This window comes from Phasianus colchicus, chromosome Z (genome assembly GCF_987193195.1).
Source record: "Phasianus colchicus chromosome Z, bPhaCol1.hap1.1, whole genome shotgun sequence".
Classification (NCBI taxonomy): Eukaryota; Metazoa; Chordata; class Aves; order Galliformes; family Phasianidae; genus Phasianus; species Phasianus colchicus.
In genome coordinates, this window is record NC_143476.1 from 11,736,861 (window position 1) to 11,756,981 (window position 20,121).

A 20,121-nucleotide genomic window follows, 5' to 3' on the forward strand; every position below is an offset into this window, starting at 1 on the left:
TTTCCTTCTCCCCTTCTCCTCGTCTGATCCCACTGCTGAGCCATGATCAAGCTGCCCAGTGTGGCAGAGCATCGTGCAGAGCCGTGCTGGCACCTCCTCCCCTTCCTCTCCTGCAGCTCAGCCTGCAACCTGAGCAAGTTTTTTTCTGAGAAAGTGACCAGCTCTTTTCCATCCCTTTGCCCCTACAAACAGTTGTCCAGAGGATCTCGTCCAAGAATTCCTGGAACAGCCTGCAGCTGGCTCTCCTGAAGTTCAGGCTCCTGCCTTTGCTTCCTGCCAGGCCCGCATTCCTTGAGATCACCAACTCAAGGAGGGCATGGTCACTGCAGCCCTGACCGCCTCCTGTCGTAACCCCTGGTGTGCACCATGTCCAGCAATGCTTCCCTTCTGCTTGCTGTGCCCAATGCCTGCACCACAGAGTGATTCTCACTGCACTCCAGGAGTCTGTCAGATTGCTTGCAGCCAGCCATGCTGATTTCCCAGACTGACTGGAATCCCCCATCAGGATGAGAGTCAGTGAGTGCGATGCTTCTGCTGGCTGCAGTAAGCAGCTCCCACCAACAGGCTCTCTTTCCAGGCGGCTGTAGCAGACCCTCACCTCCAGAAGCCCTGCACTGCTGCACTTCCTAATTTTACCCACAAGTTCACAACCTGCTCATGGCTCTTCTTAGTTCTTTGCACTCAACTTCTCATCATAGAGGGCAAATCCCTTGCCTTCCAGAATTCCATAGTATCAATTGTGTCTGCTTTATGTCAGGATTTTTTTTCTTTCCTTTCTTTTTCCATTTTCTAGATAGGAAAATGAATTTCTGAGCCAGGAGAAGCAGAAGTGAAACAGTCTTCCTGGCACTGCTCAGGTTGCAGGAGTTGCCAAGTGCTCCTCAGGTAATGTGTGCTGAAGAGCTGACCTTGGTGGCAGGGGCTGTGGCTGCATTTTGTGCCTGTCATGCGGGAATCCAAGAAAGCCTATTCAGAGCAGGAGCTGCAGAGCGAGATAAACATCACGAGAAGGTAAGGCTGAGAAGCAAGGACACCTCCAGAAAGAAGAGAAAAACTGAGTCAAGTGAGCTGCGTGACGGCCGTGTGATGCTGACCATGATTGGAGGAAGAGCGCATGGCTGGGAATGACTGATGGCTCTGGTTGGATGGGTGCCTGTGTGCACAGAGGTAAGGAGTGTTTGTGGGATGTTTTGCTGGCATCTAACGGCTGTAAGGGGAAGTCAAGAGAGAAAACTTGTGAATGCATAGAAGGGATGTTAAAATCTGGAACAGACTGTTTGGATCAGTCACAGCTGAGTCCAGATTGCCACACTGTCAGAACCTGGGGCCTAGGATTTTCCTTTAAGAGTGCCAACTGCTCATTTTAAATGATAAAAAGTAACATTGATAGAAGCTTCCCTCCTTGCATTAGAATAAGGCATTGATATTTGATGTTTCTGTCTTTCCATTCCTTTAGCAGCCTGGGTGTTGATGCAGTTGTATGCATCTGCTGCCCTCTCCTTCTGTTTTGTGTAAAAGAACAGTAAAATATGCAATCAGTGTGAGATCTTTCTGAAGGATTTTACTTTATTTGCCCCTAGGCTGCAATGGCTGGGAAATGGCAGTGTCACCCAGGAGCCCACACGGCGACCTGATGTCTCATTGTTGGGGTCTATTGGAAACCACCACGATGACAAAAGAATGCCTGGGATTCCTCCGGCCCAAATGCCAAACCTTGCACTTGGCTGTGCTGAACCTCATGAGGTTCACCCAGGCCCACCTCTCAAGTCTGCTGAGCTCAATCAGATGTCATTTTTCTCGTGTCCTTCCATTCCGAGTCCATCTGTTCCCCAAAGCAAAAGAATTTGGAGGGAACCACCGACAGTTATGTGAGCGATTTCAGCGTCTATTTCTGATCATGGCAACAACTTCAGAGGTCACACTTAATTTACGGTGCCCGTTGTAATTCTGACCAAGGCTGCAGTTGCAGCTGACTTCCCAAGGCTGCAAGACGTGGTGGTGACACAGCCTTGTGCTTCTGCATTGGTGCTCATCCCACGTTTCCTTTCTCTGTCTCGCAGGTCAGCTCCTGCTGGAAGCAGATGGTATCCCAGTGTGAATGAAGGTCAGTGCAGGAGCAGCTGCTGATGGGAGGAAGGAAGTCCATGCTGAAGAGCTCTGAAGCATCTGCAGGTATGGTTCTGGAGGAGGCAGCAGTGATGTCGGAGGGCTCCCAGCAGGAAGCTGTCTCATCCAAATGCTTGCTGAGTGGTTGGAAGGGAGCTTTCTGCATGACAGCAGCACCAGTTGCTTGCTTCAAATGCTGCAAAGACAAGGATTAGCACGAGTTCCAGTATCTACAGTATCATCACGAATCACGATAGGATTACAATGTGTCCTCATACAAACGCAGCCATTTCTCTCTGAGTCCAAAGGCTGTCCGGAAAGCATCTTTGAGGTCTCTCACACCAAACCACTGCTGTCCGTGTGGGATCTGACTCATTAGGGTGTAGGGGTTAGGAGCCACAGGCTGTCTTTTGAGAACGGGTTCAGTCATTTCCTTACATCTTGCACCAGCCGATACGTGCCGTCTGCCTTCCGTGCCGACAGGATTGGGGTGTTATAAGGCCACAGACAAGGTTCCAGAAGACCATCCTTAAGCACTGTCTGTGTTACAGCTTTTAGACCCACTCTCCCTTCTAAGGCTATGGGATATTGTTGCTGTTTCACAGCTCCACTCCCTCCTTGGGCAGTTATTTGTAAGGGAAAATTGTGAGTCCACCCCGATTTCCTTCCCCTGCCCACAGCTTTGGATTCATTTCTTCTCATCACAGCTGTTAACACATTCATTGACACCTGATATCTGTTTCACAGACTTGCAGCTGTAATCCTCATTTAACTGTTAAATCTCTCCCCCATAAATCGGTCCCTGCTTCAGGCACACAGAACAATTGCCCTGCAACTATTTTATCTTTCCATTTTAGTTCTGTGGTCTCCAAGAGTGGAGCTGTCACTTCTGATCCCTCAGCCCCAGTTATGCACAACAGCCACATCCAGATACACGTCTGGTACCTCTGAACTAGCTAATGCTGTAGGATGGAATGTTGTTTCTGCTCTGGGTATCAAATGTGGGATTGGACAGAAGCAGTACAGCACCATGTGTTTAGTAATTTGCCCTTAGAAACAGCTTGAAAAAGTAGAAAGACTTTATTAGTATTAGTAAAAAGAAGTTATTTCATAACATATTTTAGAAATACAGTTGTTCAATCATGTGATCAATTCTCACTTACAGAACTGTAATAGTTACAAATTGCATGGGTTTAGTATTAAGGACCAGAAAGCATGTTGTAAGGCCATTCTGTTTGGATAGGAGAAGCTCAGCAAAAGAAAAACAGACTCCAAAGAAGCCAGGGCCTCCACACAAGGCCGAACTGACTCACTCTGTGGGCAGGTTGGGATGCAACAGGCAGGCATCAAGAGACTCCCCTCTGTCCTCCTTCCAAACTTCTCTCTCTTCAGGGATGAGCAGGTGTCCAGAAATAGTGGCCAAGTGTTGATAAGCAGCTGTCAGGCGTTCAATAATTAGCAGTATACCTGCTGAGCTAGCAAGAGTTGGTGTTTAGCCAGTCACACACACACACACAGAATAGCCTGGGTTGGAAGGGACCTCAAGGATCAGGAATCTCCAAGCCCCTGCCACAGGAAGGACCACCAACATCTGTACGACTGCACATATGCACACTGCTGGATAGAAACAGCAGTGTGGGAAAAAACTGTATGCTGTGGATGCAAAGGGTGAATCAGAATGGCTTAACAGCTGTCCCACAAGGAAAAGCAATCCCTTACCTGCTGTGACATGCTCATGGCAACAGCAATGCAGAAGCCAGCAGCTGATGCCCAAAAGGACAGCCAGCCTGGACTTATTTTCACTACATATCTTTGTCCTGATGTCCTTGTAGAACCTGGGACATTTCACCATCTCAGCAGAAGAGGGCAGGGGAGTTCCAAGGTGAGGGCACACTCTCCCCTGTTTATCTGGCACTCAAAGAGAAAGAGAAGATGAAAACCAGCTGTGATTCCCTGCCCATGGCAAACACCAGCCTTTCCATCCTTACAGTCCTTCCTGACATCAGCACTAATTGAAACAACATCCCACTCACCTTTGCCATGTCTGGCAGAGGTTGCAGCTCTTTCTATTGCATCCCTCTAGCTTTCAAGTCAAGAGCTCCTGTGTCACACAAGGAAAAGCAATCTTTTACCTGCTGTGCCATGCTCATGGCAGCAGCAATGCAGATGCCAGCAGGTGATGCCCACAAGGACAGCCAGCCTGGACTTATTTTCATTACATATCTTTGTCCTGATGTCCTTCTAGAAGCTGGCACATTTCTCCCTCTGAGCAGCAGAGGGCAGGATGGGTCCAAGGTGAGGGCACACTCTTCTCTTTATCTGGCACTCAAAGAGAAAGAGAAAATGAAAACCAGATGTGTTTCCCTGCCCATGGCAAACACCAGCCTTTCCATCCTTACAGTCCTTCCTGACATCAGCACTAATTGAAACAACATCCCACTCACCTTTGCCATGTCTGGCAGAGGTTGCAGCTCTTTCTATTGCATCCCACTAGCTTTCAAGTCAAGAGCTCCTGTGTCACACAAGGAAAAGCAATATTTTACCTGCTGTGCCATGCTCATGGAAGCAGCAATGCAGATGCCAGCAGCTGATGCCCACAAAGACAGCCAGCCTGGACTTATTTTCATTACATATCTTTGTCCTGATGTCTTTCTAGAAGCTGGAACATTTTTCCATCTCAGCAGAGGAGGGCAGGATGGGTCCAAGGTGAGGGCACACTCTGCTCTTTTTCTGGAACACAAAGAGAAAATGAAAACCTGATGTGTTTCCCAGCCCATGGCAAACACCAGCCTTTCCATCCTTACAGTCCTCCTGACATCAGCACTAATTGAAACAACATCACACTCACTTTTGCCATGTCTGGCAGAGGTTGCAGCTCTTTCTATTGCATCCCTCTAGCTTTCAAGTCAAGAGCTCCTGTGTCACACAAGGAAACGCAATCTTTTACCTGCTTTGCCATGCTCATGGCAGCAGCAATGCAGATGCCAGCAGCTGAAGCCCACAAGTACAGCCAGCCTGGACTTATTTTCATTACATATCTTTGTCCTGATGTCCTTCTACAAGCTGGAACATTTCTCCATCTCAGCAGAAGAGGACAGGAGGGGTCCAAGGTGAGGGCACACTCTGCTCTTTATCTGGCACTCAAAGAGAAAGAGAAAATGAAAACAAGATGTGTTTCCCAGCCCATGACAAACACCAGCCTTTCCATCCTTACAGTCCTTCCTGCAATCATCAGCAATGGAAACAACATCCCACTCACCTTTGCCATGTCTGGCAGAGGTTGCAGCTCTTTCTATTGCATCCCTCTAGCTGTCAAGTCAAGAGCTCCTGTGTCACACAAGGAAACGCAATCTTTTACCTCCTGTGCCACGCTCATGGCAGCAGAAGTCCAGATGCCAGCAGCTGATGCCCACAAGGACAGCCAGCCTGGACTTATTTTCATCACATATCTTTGTCCTGATGTCCTTCTAGAAGCTGGGACATTTCACCATCTAAGTAGAAGTGGGCAGGAGGGGTCCAAGCTGTGGGCACACTCTCCTCTTTTTCTGGCACACAAAGAGAAGATGAAAACTAGATGTGTTTGACTGCCCATGGCAAACACCAGCCTTTCCATCCTTACAGTCTTCCTGACCTCAGCAATAATTGATACAACATCCCACTCACCTTTGCCATGTCTGGCAGAGGTTGCAGGTCTTTCTATTGCATCCCTCTAGTTTTCAAGTCAAGAGCTCCTGTGTCACACAAGGAAAAGCAATCTTTTACCTGCTTTGCCATGCTCATGGCAGCAGCAATGCAGATGCCAGCAGCTGATGCCCACAAGGACAGCCAGCCTGGACTTATTCTCATTACATATCTTTGTCCTGATGTCCTTCTAGAAGCTGGAGCATTTCTCCATCTCAGCAGAAGAGGGCAGGAGGGGTCCAAGGTTAGGGCACTCTCTCCCCTGTTTATCTGGCACTGAAAGAGAAAGAGAAAATGAAAACCAGATGTGTTTCCCTGCCCATGGCAAACACCAGCCTTTCCATCCTTACAGTCCTTCCTGATATCAGCAGCAACTGAAACAACATCCCACTCACCTTTGCCATGTCTGGCACAGCTTGCAGCTCTTTCTATTGCGTCCCTCTTGCTTTCAAGTCAACAGAACCTGTGTCAAACAAGGAAAAGCAATATTTTACCTGCTTTGCCATGCTCATGGCAGCAGCAATGCAGATGCCAGCAGCTGATGCCCACAAGGACAGCCAGCCTGGACTTATTTTCATTACATATCTTTGTCCTGATGTCCTTCTAGAAGCTGGGACATTTCACCATCTAAGTAGAAGTGGGCAGGAGGGGTCCAAGCTGTGGGCACACTCTCCTCTTTTTCTGGCACACAAAGAGAAGATGAAAACTAGATGTGTTTCCCTGCCCATGGCAAACACCAGCCTTTCCATCCTTACAGTCTTCCTGACTTCAGCAATAATTGATACAACATCCCACTCACCTTTGCCATGTCTGGCAGAGGTTGCAGGTCTTTCTATTGCATCCCTCTAGTTTTCAAGTCAAGAGCTCCTGTGTCACACAAGGAAAAGCAATCTTTTAGCTGCTTTGCCATGCTCATGGCAGCAGCAATGCAGATGCCAGCAGCTGATGCCCACAAGGACAGCCAGCCTGGACTTATTTTCATTACATATCTTTGTCCTGATGTCCTTCTAGAAGCTGGAACATTTCACCATCTCAGCAGAAGAGGGCAGGATGGGTCCAAGTTGCAGACACACACTCCCCTGTTTATCTGGCACTGAAAGTGAAAGAGAAAATGAAAACCCGATGTGTTTCCCTGCCCATGGCAAACACTAGCCTTTCCATCCTTATAGTCCTTCCTACAATCAGCTTGAATTGAAACAACATCCCCCACATCTCTTTTTTGAACTTATTCATGCATGAATAATAGTAATGAGAATTCTTCTGTAAATCTCAGGAGTCTGATCAGATAACCGGAGCTTTTTTCTCTAAAACAATCCAGGAAATTTGCATTGCTTATCTATGTACGCATAATGTTTTTGCCATTCATCTCAAATATCAATACATCTGGCCAAATAATATAGAAAAAGTATTTACAGACATTTTTGGACATTGATTACTTCTGGTCAAGTGGGAAAGAATCCCTAAGCTGCAATCATGAAATTCTTTTATCACTTTCTCTGATTTAGCCAGTGTTACTAAAAGGGAAATAAGACACAGGCTTTTGATAGCAGCTGCCAATTTAAGAATGATAATAACTTTTATTATTCTTGGCTAAGATCAAAGTCCCGCATTTCAGGATTATCTCCAGCTCATCAAGTATAATTAACAGTTTTGGATTGCCACATTATTGTATAGCAATACTGTCTTCCTGCAAGGAATTTCATTGTTTTGACACGTGCCACAGGTTGTTAATAGATTGCCTGATTACCATTTATTTTTTTTATTGGCTTATGATGACTACAGAAAATTATACAGCAGCACCATAAAAACTTTAAATCCTATCCCATGTATCTGCATTCATACGAAAATCATATTGGAAAGCATTGGTGAAACTAAGATTACAAAATAAAGCAGAGGACAATTTCAGTGAAAGCCTGCAGGTTTTACAGCTCTGCCCATTTCAAACCCCTGAAGACATCCACGGGTTTCCTGCTGTGGGACACAGGCACTCACCTGCAGCTCAGCACTGCCTGCTCATGCCTGCGCACACCTTCAGGCTGGAACCAAGGAAATCCTCAGCAAAGACATCAGTACACTTTTGTTAGGATGACTTTCCTAAAGAAGCATCAAATATTTCTTCACGAGAAATACTGCAAGTCCCTTTGACACTAGCCCTTATTTTAAATGTTTAGATTTGTGCTTCATTCAGGCGTGCTGTCACTCACAAAAAGATTTTTATTCTTTTGCTTTTCATTCTGAGGAACACAGTGATTTCACAGAATCACAGAATTGCCAGGGTTGGAAGGGACCTCAAGGATCATGAATCTCCAACCCCCCTGCCACATGCAGGGCCACCACCATTCCACCTAATGCTAGACCAGACTGCCCAGGGCCCCATCCAATCTGGCTTTGAACACCTCCAGGGACGGGGCATCCACAACCTCCCTGGGCAGCTGTTCCAGTACCTCACCACTCTCTCCGTAAAGAATTTCCCCCTGACATCCAACCTATATCTCCCTTCCCTCAGCTTAAAACCATTTCCCCTTGTCCTGCTGTCACTTACCCTTTCAAAGAGTTGATTCCCCTCCTCTTTGTAGGCTCCCTTTAGGTACTGACAGGCTGCAATGAGGTCACCCCGCAGCCTTCTTTTCTCCAGGCTGAACAAGCCCAGCTCCCTCAGCCTGTCCTCATAGGGGAGGTGCTCCAGTCCCCTGATCATCTTTGTGGCCCTCCTCTGGACCCTCTCCAACAGCTCCCTGTCTTTCTTGTACTGGGGGCTCCAGACCTGGACGCAGTATTCCAGATGGGGCCTCACAAGAGCAGAGTAGAGGGGAACAATCACCTCTCTGTCCCTGCTGGCCACCCCTCTTCTGATGGAGCACAGGATCCCATTTGCCTTCCGAGCCGCAAGGGCACACTGCTGGCTCATGTTAAGTTTTTCGTCTACCAAGACCCCCAGGTCCTTCTCCACAGGGCTGCTCTCAAGGACCTCTCCTTCCAGTCTGTAGGGATGCTTGGGATTCCTCCGGCCCAAGTGCAAAACTCTGCACTTTGCAGTGTTGAACCTCATCAGGTTCACCCTGGCCCACCTTTCTAGCCTCTCGAGGTCCCTCTGAATGGCATCCCGTCCTTCAACTGTGTCAACCACACCACTCAGCTTGGTGTCGTCAGCAAACTTGCTGAGGGTGCACTCAATTCCGTCATCAATGTCATTGATAAAGATGTTAAAGAGCACCGGTCCCAAGACAGACCCCTGGGGGACGCTGCTCGTTACCAGCCTCCACCTGGACATGGAGCCATTGATGACCACCCTCTGTCTGCGGCCTTTCAACCAGTTTCTTATCCATCGAGTGGTCCACCCATCAAATCCACATCCCTCCAGTTTGGAGAGAAGGATGTGGTGGGGGACCATGTCAAAGGCCTTGCTCAAGTCCAGGTAAATGACATCGGTCGCCTTTCCCTTGTCCACCGATGCCGTCACTCCATCATAAAAGGCCACCAGATTGGTCAAGCATGACCTTCCTCTGGTGAAGCCGTGCTGGCTGTCACGGATCACACGCCCTTTCCTCATGTGATCAAGCATGTCATCCAGGATGATCTGTTCCATGATCTTCCCAGGCACAGAGGTGAGACTCACCGGCCTGTAGTTCCCAGGGTCCTCCTTGCTCCCTTTCTTGTAAATGGGAGTGACGTGACCCTTCCTCCAGTCATCCGGGACCACACCAGACAGCCACGACTTCTCAAATATGATGGAGAGCGGCTCGGCAACCACCTCAGCCAGCTCCTTCAGAACCCTGGGATGCATGCCATCCGGCCCCATAGACTTGTACACATTCAGTCTCATGAGGCGGTCTCGGACCTGCTCTGTCCTCACAGCAGGGGGGGATTTACCACCCCAGTCCCCACCCAGAGGTGTAGGGATGCAGGGCACAGGGACGGAAGGAGTACTGGAGTCCTGGCCGCCAGTGAAGACCGAGGCAAAGAACTCATTCAGTACCTCGGCCTTCTCTTCGTCCGTTGAAACCAGTTCTCCTTTTACGTTTACCAAAGGAGGTACACTCGCTTTGGCCTGTCTCTTCTGGCTAATGTACCTATAGAAAGTCTTCCTGTTGTTTTTCACGTCCCTCGCCAAGTTCAGTTCCACCTGCGCCTTGGCTTTCCTGATCCCACATCTGCAAGTCCGGACAACATCCCTGTATTCTTCCCAGGTGGCATGCCCTTGTTTCCAGAGTTTGTACACACCTTTCTTCGCCCTCAGCTCTCTCAGCAGGTCCTTACTGAGCCACGCTGGCATCCTCCCTCCTCTGCCCGCTTTCTTGTTCAGTGGGACAGAGAGTTCTTGCGCTCTTAGGAAGGCATCCTTGAAGAGTAACCAGCTCTCTTCAGCATTTTTGTTTTTAAAGAGAGCATCCCAGGGGATCTCGGCCAACAGTCCATTGAACAGCTTAAAGTTTGCTCTCCCAAAGTTCAGGGTCCTGATGCCACTCTTCACCAGGCCCACAGTTCTCGAGATCACAAACTCAATCAGAGCGTGGTCACTGCAACCCAGGCTGCCTCCGACCTTAACACCATTAATTATTTCCTTCACATTGGTGAGCAGCAGGTCCAGCAGCGCTTCACCTCTGGTCGGTCTGTCCAACACCTGGACCAGAAAGTTATCATCAACACATTCCAAGAGCCTCCTGGACCTCTTGCAACTCGCCGTGTGATCTATCCAGGAGATATCCGGATGGTTGAAGTCCCCCATCAGGACAAGAGCCCGTGAGCACGAAGCCTCCCGCATCTGAAGCAAGAAAGCCTCGTCAACAGTCTCCCCTTGATCAGGTGGCCTATAGTATACTCCTATCACCAGCTGGCCTTTGTTAGACCCATTCCTAATTCTAACCCACAGGCTCTCAACCTGATCATGACTGTTTCTCAGAGGAAGCTCCTCACAGTCTATCCACTCTTTGACATAGAGGGCTACTCCCCCACCCTTCCTACCTAGCCTATCTCTTCTAAAGAGCCGATAGCCCTCAATGGTGGTATTCCAGTTATGGGAATCATCCCACCACGTTTCCGTGATAGCAACAAGGTCGTAATTTTCTAAGCACATCACGGTTTCCAACTCATCCTGCTTGTTTCCCAGGCTGCGTGCATTAGTATAAAGGCACTTCAGCTCGGCTTTCCGTCGCACCGCCTTTATAGATGGTCTAGGTTCCCCTAGAACAGCAGCATCCCCAACACCCCCCTGCCCCAGTCCATCCCTTCGTACTTGACTGTCGTCGCCCAGCAGGTTTGGTACGAGCCCTGGAATGATTCGCTCAAGCTCAACATCCCTGATTTTGCTCCCTTCCCCCTTCATACCTAGTTTAAAGACCTGTCAATGAGTCCTGCTAGTTCCTCAGCTAAGATCCTCCTCCCCCTCAGAGACAGACTACTTTCATTTGCTGCCATCATGCCAGGTGCTGAGTAAGTTTCCCCATGGTCAAAAAACCCAAAATCCCTGGATTTGCACCAACTTTTGAGCCATTTATTTATGAGGTGTGTTTTTTGGTATCTCTCGGTATCCCGCCCTGCCACTGAAGGTATGGAAGAAAACACCACCTGCACACCCGCTCCCTCGACTACCCGCCCCAGTCCCCTGAAGTCTTTCTTGATAGCTCTGAGACTCCTCTCTGCAACTTCGTCACTGCCAGCCTGGATTATCAATAACGGGTAATAATCGGAAGGGCGAATCAGACCAGGAAGTCTCCTAGAAATGTCTCTGACCCGTGCCCCAGGGAGGCAGCACACCTCCCTGCGGGTAGGGTCAGGCCGACATATGGGACCTTCTGTTCCTCTCAGCAGGGAGTCTCCTACAACAACCACTCTTCTGTCCTTCCGGGCAGAGGCAGTCTTGAGGCGTGGGGCCAAGTGCTTTTCCCGAGGCAACCTCACAGGTTGACCTCCCCCTACATCCTCACTCACCTCTCCCTCGAGTTCCAGGGCCTCAAACCTATTACTCAGAGGCACCTGGGGAGCCGAGGATGGTCGGGATGGGGGACGCCTACTTTGTCGAGCCGGTATATGTTTCCACTCATCCCCCTTTCTTGAATTGTTCTTAGGAGGAGGAGAGGACAGGAGGCTCACTGCAGCACCGTCAGCCCGCCGGCTCCCTGCACCCACGTGCCGCTTCCCCTCTCCCACCTGTTTATGAGGCAGGGGGGGGTGACAAGCTCCACATGATGCCTCAGTTATGCGCCCAGATCTCGGGGCCGATAGGGACTGGCACCACCAGTCAATCTCCTTCTCACACTCTTTTATGGTCCTCAGCCTCTCTACCTCCTCTTTCAGGTCAACCACAAGGCTGAGTAAGTCATGCAGTTGGTCACATCTTATACATCTACCACTGTCATCACCCAGCACTGCAAAGGCCAGGCTCTGGCACTCATAACAGCCAGCGACCTGTGTACTAGCATCTCGCGTTGGGGCCTCAGTCTGAGTCTCCACACTCTTTATGGCCGCAGCCTTTTTTCTGCGGGAGCATGGGACTTCCACCTGGGACTCCACAATTCTTGTGCTATTAGCCTTCCTCCGGGGTGCAGGCATTGCCAACCAGCAGGCACACCAACACTATTAGATAGCCTTAACGGGGTGTGCCTGATCAGGCCCGCCCTGCTGCCGGTAGTGCTGGCGCTGCCCCCGCACCGTTGCCGGGTCGTTAACAGGAGCCCCCCCACTTATCACTCACCCTGGCAATGTCAACCGTCCTAGGCTGGGGAGTTCCGTGCAGGAGTGGCTTACTGATTCTCCTCGACAGATAAGCCCAGGTGTTTCCCACACACCTTCTCTGGTGGGCAGCAACGTGTCGCTGCCCTCCCCGAGGCTTTTTAAAGCAAGAAGGGGTGGGTGCGGAACCGTTGCCCTGGCAACGCCCCCGCCGCGACGTCCGCTCTCGCGAGAACTTCCCGGCCGAGAGCTGCCCGGCTACTCTGCTCTCTCGGGGATCCCTGAGTGAGGGAACCGACCGAAACCCCCTTGTACCTCGCGATCAGTCGCTGCGCTTCTGGCTGGACCAGCTCCGAAGCGGCGATCCTCGGCAATCAAGGATTGTCCACAAGGATGTCCACAAGGACAGCCAGCCTGGACTTATTTTCATTACATATCTTTGTCCTGATGTCCTTCTAGAAGTTGGAACATTTCTCCCTCTCAGCAGCAGAGGGAAGGAGAGTTGCAAGGTGAGGGCACACTCTCCCCTGTTTATCTGGCTCTCAAAAAGAAAGAGAAAATGAATACCAGATGTGTTTCCCTGCCCATGGCAAACACCAGACTTTCCATCCTTACAGTCCTTCCTACCATCAGCAGCAATGGAAACAACATCCCACTCACCTTTGCCATGTCTGGCAGAGGTTGCAGCTCTTTCTATTGCATCCCTCTAGCTGTCAGCTCAAGAGCTCCTGTGTCACACAAGGAAAAGCAATCTTTTACCTGCTGTGCCATGCTCATGGCAACACCAATGCAGACGCCAGCAGCTGATGCCCACAAGGACAGCCAGCCTGGACTTATTTTCATTACATATCTTTGTCCTGATGTCCTTCTAGAAGCTGGGACATTTCACCATCTCAGCAGAAGAGGGCAGGGGAGTTACAAGGTGAGGGCACACTCTCCTCTTTATCTGGCACTCAAAGAGAAAGAGAAAATGAAAACCAGATGTGTTTCCCTGCCCATGGCAAACACCAGCCTTTCCATCCTTACAGTCCTTCCTGACATCAGCACTAATTGAAACAACATCCCACTCACCTTTGCCATGTCTGCCAGAGGTTGCAGCTCTTTCTATTGCATCCCTCTAGCTTTCAAGTCAAGCGCTCCTGTGTCACACAAGGAAAAGCAATCTTTTACCTGCTGTGCCATGCTCATGGCAGCAGAAGTCCAGATGCCAGCAGCTGATGCCCACAAGGACAGCCAGCCTGGACTTATTTTCATTATATATCTTTCTCCTGATGTCCTTCTACAAGCTTGGCAATTCTCCCTCTGAGCAGCAGAGGGCAGGATGGGTCCTAGGTGAGGGCACACTCTCCCCTGTTTATCTGGCACTCAAAGAGAAAGAGAAAATGAAAACAAGATGTGTTTCCCAGCCCATGGCAAACACCAGCCTTTCCATCCTTAAAGTCTTCCTAACATCAGCACTAATTGAAACAACATCCCACTCACCTTTGCCATGTCTGGCAGAGGTTGCAGCTCTTGCTATTGCATCCCTCTAGCTGTCAAGTCAAAAGCTCCTGTGACACACAAGGAAAAGCAATATTTACCTGCTTTGCCATGCTCATGGCAGCAGCAATGCAGATGCCAGCAGCTGATGCCCACAAGGACAGCCAGCCGGGACTTATTTTCATTACATATCTTTCCCTTGATGTCCTTCTAGAAGCTGGAACATTTCTGAATCTCAGCATAAGAGGGCAGGAGGGGTCCATGGTGAGGGCACACTCACCTCTACTTATCTAGCCTTGAAAGATTAAGACAAAATGAAAACCAGATGTCTTTCCCTGCCCATGGCAAACACCAGCCCTTCCATCCTTACAGTCCTTCCTGACATCATCAGCAATGGAAACAACATCCCACTCACCTTTGCCATGTCTGGCAGAGGTTGCAGCTCTTTCTATTGCATCCCTCTTGCTTTCAAGTCAACAGAGTGTGTCACACAAGGAAAAGCAATCTTTTACCTGCTGTGCCATGCTCATGGCAGCAGCAATGCAGATGCCATCAGCTGATGCCCACAAGGACAGCCAGCGTGGACTTATTTTCATTACATATCCTTGTCCTGATGTCCTTCTAGAAGCTGGAACATTTCTCCCTCTGAGCAGCAGAGGGCAGGATGGGTCCAAGTTACAGGCACACTCTGCTCTTTTTCTGGCACACAAAGAGAAGGTGAAAACCAGATGTGTTTCCCTGCCCATGGCAAACACCAGCCTTTCCATCCTTACAGTCCTTCCTGACATCAGCACTAATTGAAACAACATCCCACTCACCTTTGCCTAATCTGGAAGGGAGGTGATTCTCTTTCTATTATACCCCTCTGGCTTTGAATTCACCAGTGCTTGTGTCACACAAGGAAATGCAACATTCCAGCTGTTCTGCCATTCCCATAGCAACAACTATGCAGATGCCAGCAGCTGATGCCCACAAGGACAGCCAGCCTGGACTTATTTTCATTACATATCTTTGTCCTGAAATCCTTCTAGAAGGTTGAACACTTCTCCATCTCTGCTGCAATGGTCAAAAAGGGTCCAAGTTTAGGGCACACTCTCCTCATGGCCTCTTGCACTCAAAGACAAAGGGAACATGAAAACCAGAAGTGTTTCTTTGCCCATGGCAAACACTAGCCTTTCCATCCTGACAGTGCTTCCTAAAATCAGCTGGAATTGAAACAACATCCCCCACATCTCTTTTTTGAACTTATTCATGCATGAATAATAATAATGAGAATTTTACTGTAAATCTTATTTCTGCATGGATACGATCTGATAACCGGAGCTTTTTTCTCTAAAACAATCCAGGAAATTTGCATTGCTTATCTATGTACGCAAAATGTTTTTGCCATTCATCTCAAATATCAATACATCTGGCAAAATAAGATAGAAAAAGTATTTACAGACATTTTTGGACATAGATTACTTCTGGTCAAGTGGGAAAGAATCCCTAAGCTGCAATCATGAAATTCTTTTATCACTTTCTCTGATTTAGCCAGTGTTACTAAAAGGGAAATAAGACACAGGCTTTTGATAGCAGCTGCGAATTCAAGAATGATAATAAGTTTTATTATTGTTGGCTAAGATCAAAGTCCCACATTTCAGGATTATCTCCAGCTCATCAAGTATAATTAACAGTTTTGGATAGCCACATTATTATATAGCAATATTGTCTTCCTGCAAGGAATTTCATTGTTTTGACATGTGCCACAGGTTGTTAATAGATTGCCTGATTACCTTTTTTTTTTTTTTTTTTTATTGGCTTATGATGACTACAGAAAATTATACAGCAGCACCATAAAAACTTTAAATCCTATCCCATGTATCTGCATTCATACGAAAATCATATTGGAAAGCATTGGTGAAACTAAGATTACAAAATAAAGCAGAGGACAATTTCAGTGAAAGCCTGCAGGTTTCACAGCTCTGCCCATTTCAAACCCCTGAAGACATCCACGGGTTTCCTGCTGTGGGACACAGGCACTCACCTGCAGCTCAGCACTGCCTGCTCATGCCTGCGCACACCTTCAGGCTGGAACCAAGGAAATCCTCAGCAAAGACATCAGTACACTTTTGTTAGGATGACTTTCCTAAAGAAGCATCAAATATTTCTTCCCGAGAAATACTGCAAGTCCCTTTGACACTAGCCCTTATTTTAAATGTTTAGATTTGTGCTTCATTCAGGCGTGCTGTCACTCCCAAAAAGATTTTTATTCTTTTTCATTCTGAGGAACACAGTGATTTCTGCCTTGTTTACTGGCTGTAGGCACAGCAATACTCCTGCACCTTCAGGGAAACAGCAAATCCATCTCTTTCACACCCTACTTCTATCAAGCTCATTCACCTTACAAGGTATTTATTGCAAGCAGCTCTTCCAAAAATGGAGATTAACAGAGCCTGCAACCCAGGACACCTCAGTAAGCCAGTACTTTTCATCTCCTGAAGGTGTAGGTAGACACAGAGCTGGAACATCTTTTCCAGAGCTGTGTGATGCTATCTCATCTCTGCTCCTTTACTGTTGACTCAGTGTCACTTCTTATCTAACCTGGTTGCATCCCAGGATTTCTGGTGCCAAAAATAAACTGACAGCTTTCATCACTAGTTAAAAGGAAACTGCAATAGGAAAAGCAATTTTTCTGATTTCTCTGTTGATCAGAGATGCTTCATGCAAGCCTGATGCGGTAGAAACAATATCAGCTTTAGAATGACAGTCATTAGAGCAGAATCCTTTCACTGATGAAATCCCACAGTCCTGATTCATACAACACTGACACTGGAGGACACAGTAGTTTAGATGAGAGCGCATTAAAAATGACTAAGTTAAGGTCTCAGCAAAGAGTGACAAGTATGAAAAAAAGAGGTTGCAGAAACTGCTTCAGTTTGGCACTCTGGCATAAAGTATGACAACACACAACCTGGCTGTGCAGTTCCAGAAGCAGAAGAAAGCCGGCAACCAAGACTTGTTCTCATCTGCTCTGAAAGTCCACTGGGACAAGGCCACTTTTCTCTGACGTGCTTCCAGAAGTATCACTTCTGAGCACTGTGCCAGGGAGTTACAAGATACTGTTTGTGTGTACAGAGGAGAAAAAGACGTCTGTCTGGAAACAGACTTGGTGAAGGAGAAGCAGCATTTCCAGAGTACTTCAGAAAGAACTGAGCACTGCCCCAAGAGCTTCAGAGCGGCAGGCTGTCACAGTGTGCCAACCAGCTCAGCTGTGAGTTGGCACTGAAGCTGCACCACAGGGAGAACAAAGCCCCCTGTGCACCCTTGGAGAGCCAAGGGTTGGAGATTCATGAACCTTGAGCTCCTTTCCAACCCGGGCCATGCTGTGATTCTGGGATTCTCACCTTTGCCTCATCTGGCAGAGGGAGGCAGCTCTTTCTCTTGTCTCCCTATGGCTGTCAGGTCACCAGGGCCAGTGTCACACAGGGAACTGCAAACACTGTGTGTGCTGTGCCCTGCCCATGGCAGCACAGAGGCAGCTGCCAGCAGCTGATGCCCACAAGGACAGCCAGCCTGGACTTCCTTTGATTCCTTCCCTTTGGATCAGCGTCCTTCAGGAAGGCGGAACATCTCTCCAGCTGAGCAGCAGAGGACAGCAGGGCTTCGTTGTCTGGGCATGTTCTCTTCTGGCCCTTTGGCCCTCACAGACACAGGAGGAGGACACAGAGGCTGCTGTAACACAGCCAGCCCTGCCTCTCAGGTCAGCTCTCAGGCCATCCTCTCTCCCCTCAGCAGCAGCTCACTGTTCTGCACTCCTCTGGCCTGGGCTGGCAGAGGTGTGCAGCAGTTCTGCTGATCTCCCAGTGCTGGCCATGTCTGCAGTGCCTGTGTGAAAGACACAGGAAGCTGCCAGCATTGCACTGCTCTGCTGTGCCCCTGCCATCACCGAGTTTGCTGTCAGCAGCTGCTGCTACACGTCCATTCAGGCACAGGCCTTTCCTTCCTGGCCCTCTTTCCCCCCCTCTCTCCTCTGCTCTCTCTCGTGCTCCCCTTTGGCCTGGGCTGGCTGAGCAGTGCAGGCCTTGTTGTTGCTCCCTGGGCCAACTACGTCACGGTTCCCCGTGACTCTGCCAGCTGCTCTGACACAGCGACTGCGTCCTCAGTGTGGATTCCAGAATGCGACAGACGTCCAGAGAAGACTTCCAGGGCTGATTGGAACATGCTGCCATCAAGAACTGCCATGGCTCAGGCCCCCTGGGAATCTGCTCACAGCGAAAGCTGCTGTCACTCTGTGTGGGCACAGCCTTGTCTGTGTAGGCCTGCTCACACTGCAGCCCCTGTCTGCACCAGAACCGTGCCGATCCACCTTCTCTTGGCCTCCTTGCCTGCATGGAAAAGGGCAGCTTGGGCTGAAGTCCCTCAACTTGCAGATGGCCGAGTGAAGTCTCTGAGCCCTGGTGACCCACTCAGCTCTTCAGCCTGCTGACCTGCTCTGCTGGGGCTGTCTTAACAGGCAGAGGGCACGTTATCCTAATGTCCCCACATCCATCCCTCTTAGCATACTGTAGGCCAGTTCCTAAAAGGACACCTGCACAATCTCTCTGAATGTTAATCAACATGTAGTTAGTTTTCAGTGGTGATTAGCTATGTGTTTAGTCAGAGGTGCAATGGTTCTAATGGTGAGAGAAAGACATTCCCAGTTGTCATCAGGTGGAACACACTTCAGACTGGAATCCTCAAGCAGACTGCAGTCAAGCTTTCTTAATTATTCGTTGTTGTTATCAATTCAGACGCATCTCTTAATTCCTGCTTGAATGAACATTTTGTAATAATCTGCTGAGACAGTGCAAGGCTTGACAATGAGACTATAGTTTATTAAAGTAGCACTTTTTACTTAGGTGCACTTTTCATCTGTTGAACTTCCTGTCGTCTATTGGAAATCTCTGGCACCAGTGCATAAGATTCACCTATTCTATAGAAGTCTGACTGAACCCCATACTGGGATTATTTTTGTTCAATCCAAGCACCTTGGACGTTACTATACATTTATTCAATCATGAGGTAAGTCTGCTTCAGAAGCAATATAGAAAGCATAAAGGGGGAAGAAGATAATGTATTAGTGAAGACTTAACTAGTATTCATAAACTGAAAACTGTGAAACACTATGATGATTACAGAATTTCCCGGAGAAATGTCAAGTTCTTATCTGAATGCTAAATGCAACATCAGTTCACTTCTCACTGGGTTGAATGTTTTAAATATTTGGTAATAATAATGGTTCCTTAATTCTGACATTTAATATGAAAATATTAAAATTCCAGTGTTAGAGTACTTTTTTGTTAGAATGCCAGATGCTAAAGGGATGAAGTGGCACAAGAAAGCAAAATATCTCTGCTGATGGCAGGAAGGACTGTAAGGATGGAAAGGCTGGTGTTTGCCGTGGGAAGGGAACACGTCTGGTTTTCTTGTTCCCTTTGTCTTTGAGTGCCAGAAAAAATAGAGGAGAGAGTGCCCTCACCTTGGACCCCTCCTGCCCTCTGCTGCTGAGATGGAGAAATGTCCCACCTCCTACAAGGACATCAGGACAAAGATAAGTAATTCTTACACTGGCATTTTACAATATTATCAGATTTTTGTAATTCTGTTTTGTCATATAAGATTCTCTCATCATGAAATAATGACCAAATTCTCTTTTCAGATCTAAACATACAAATGTTAAAGGCAACAGTGCTGTTCAAGAGTACATTACCAGCTCAAACACTGCTTTGGCTATAAAACTGAAGGTAGTAAGGAATGTTATCAAGGAGTTAGAAGAAAACATGTAAGTGTAGATTTAAAAGCAACCTGTATTGTTACTTAGAGTTTGATATAGTGTAATCCAATGCACAGTACTTGTAACGTGTGTTTTACAAAATGCTTTGCAATGTAGGCATCTATTAAGATAAATGCTGCAAGTTCTAATATGTCCATGACCTTTTCAAACTGTTCCTTACTCCTACACATCACTACGAGTAGTTCTTCTGTCAGGAAGGATCACATGAGTAATTAACCTGTGACCTTAAGTTTGGAATTAAATGCATACAGTGGAAGTAAGAGCTGTGGGTTATTTTGCTCTTTCAGAGTTGAACAGCCGAGGTGTTTTGTTTTGGAGGGTGGACAGTGATGGGACAAGTGGGGAATGGCTTTAGACTGAGACGGGGGGTG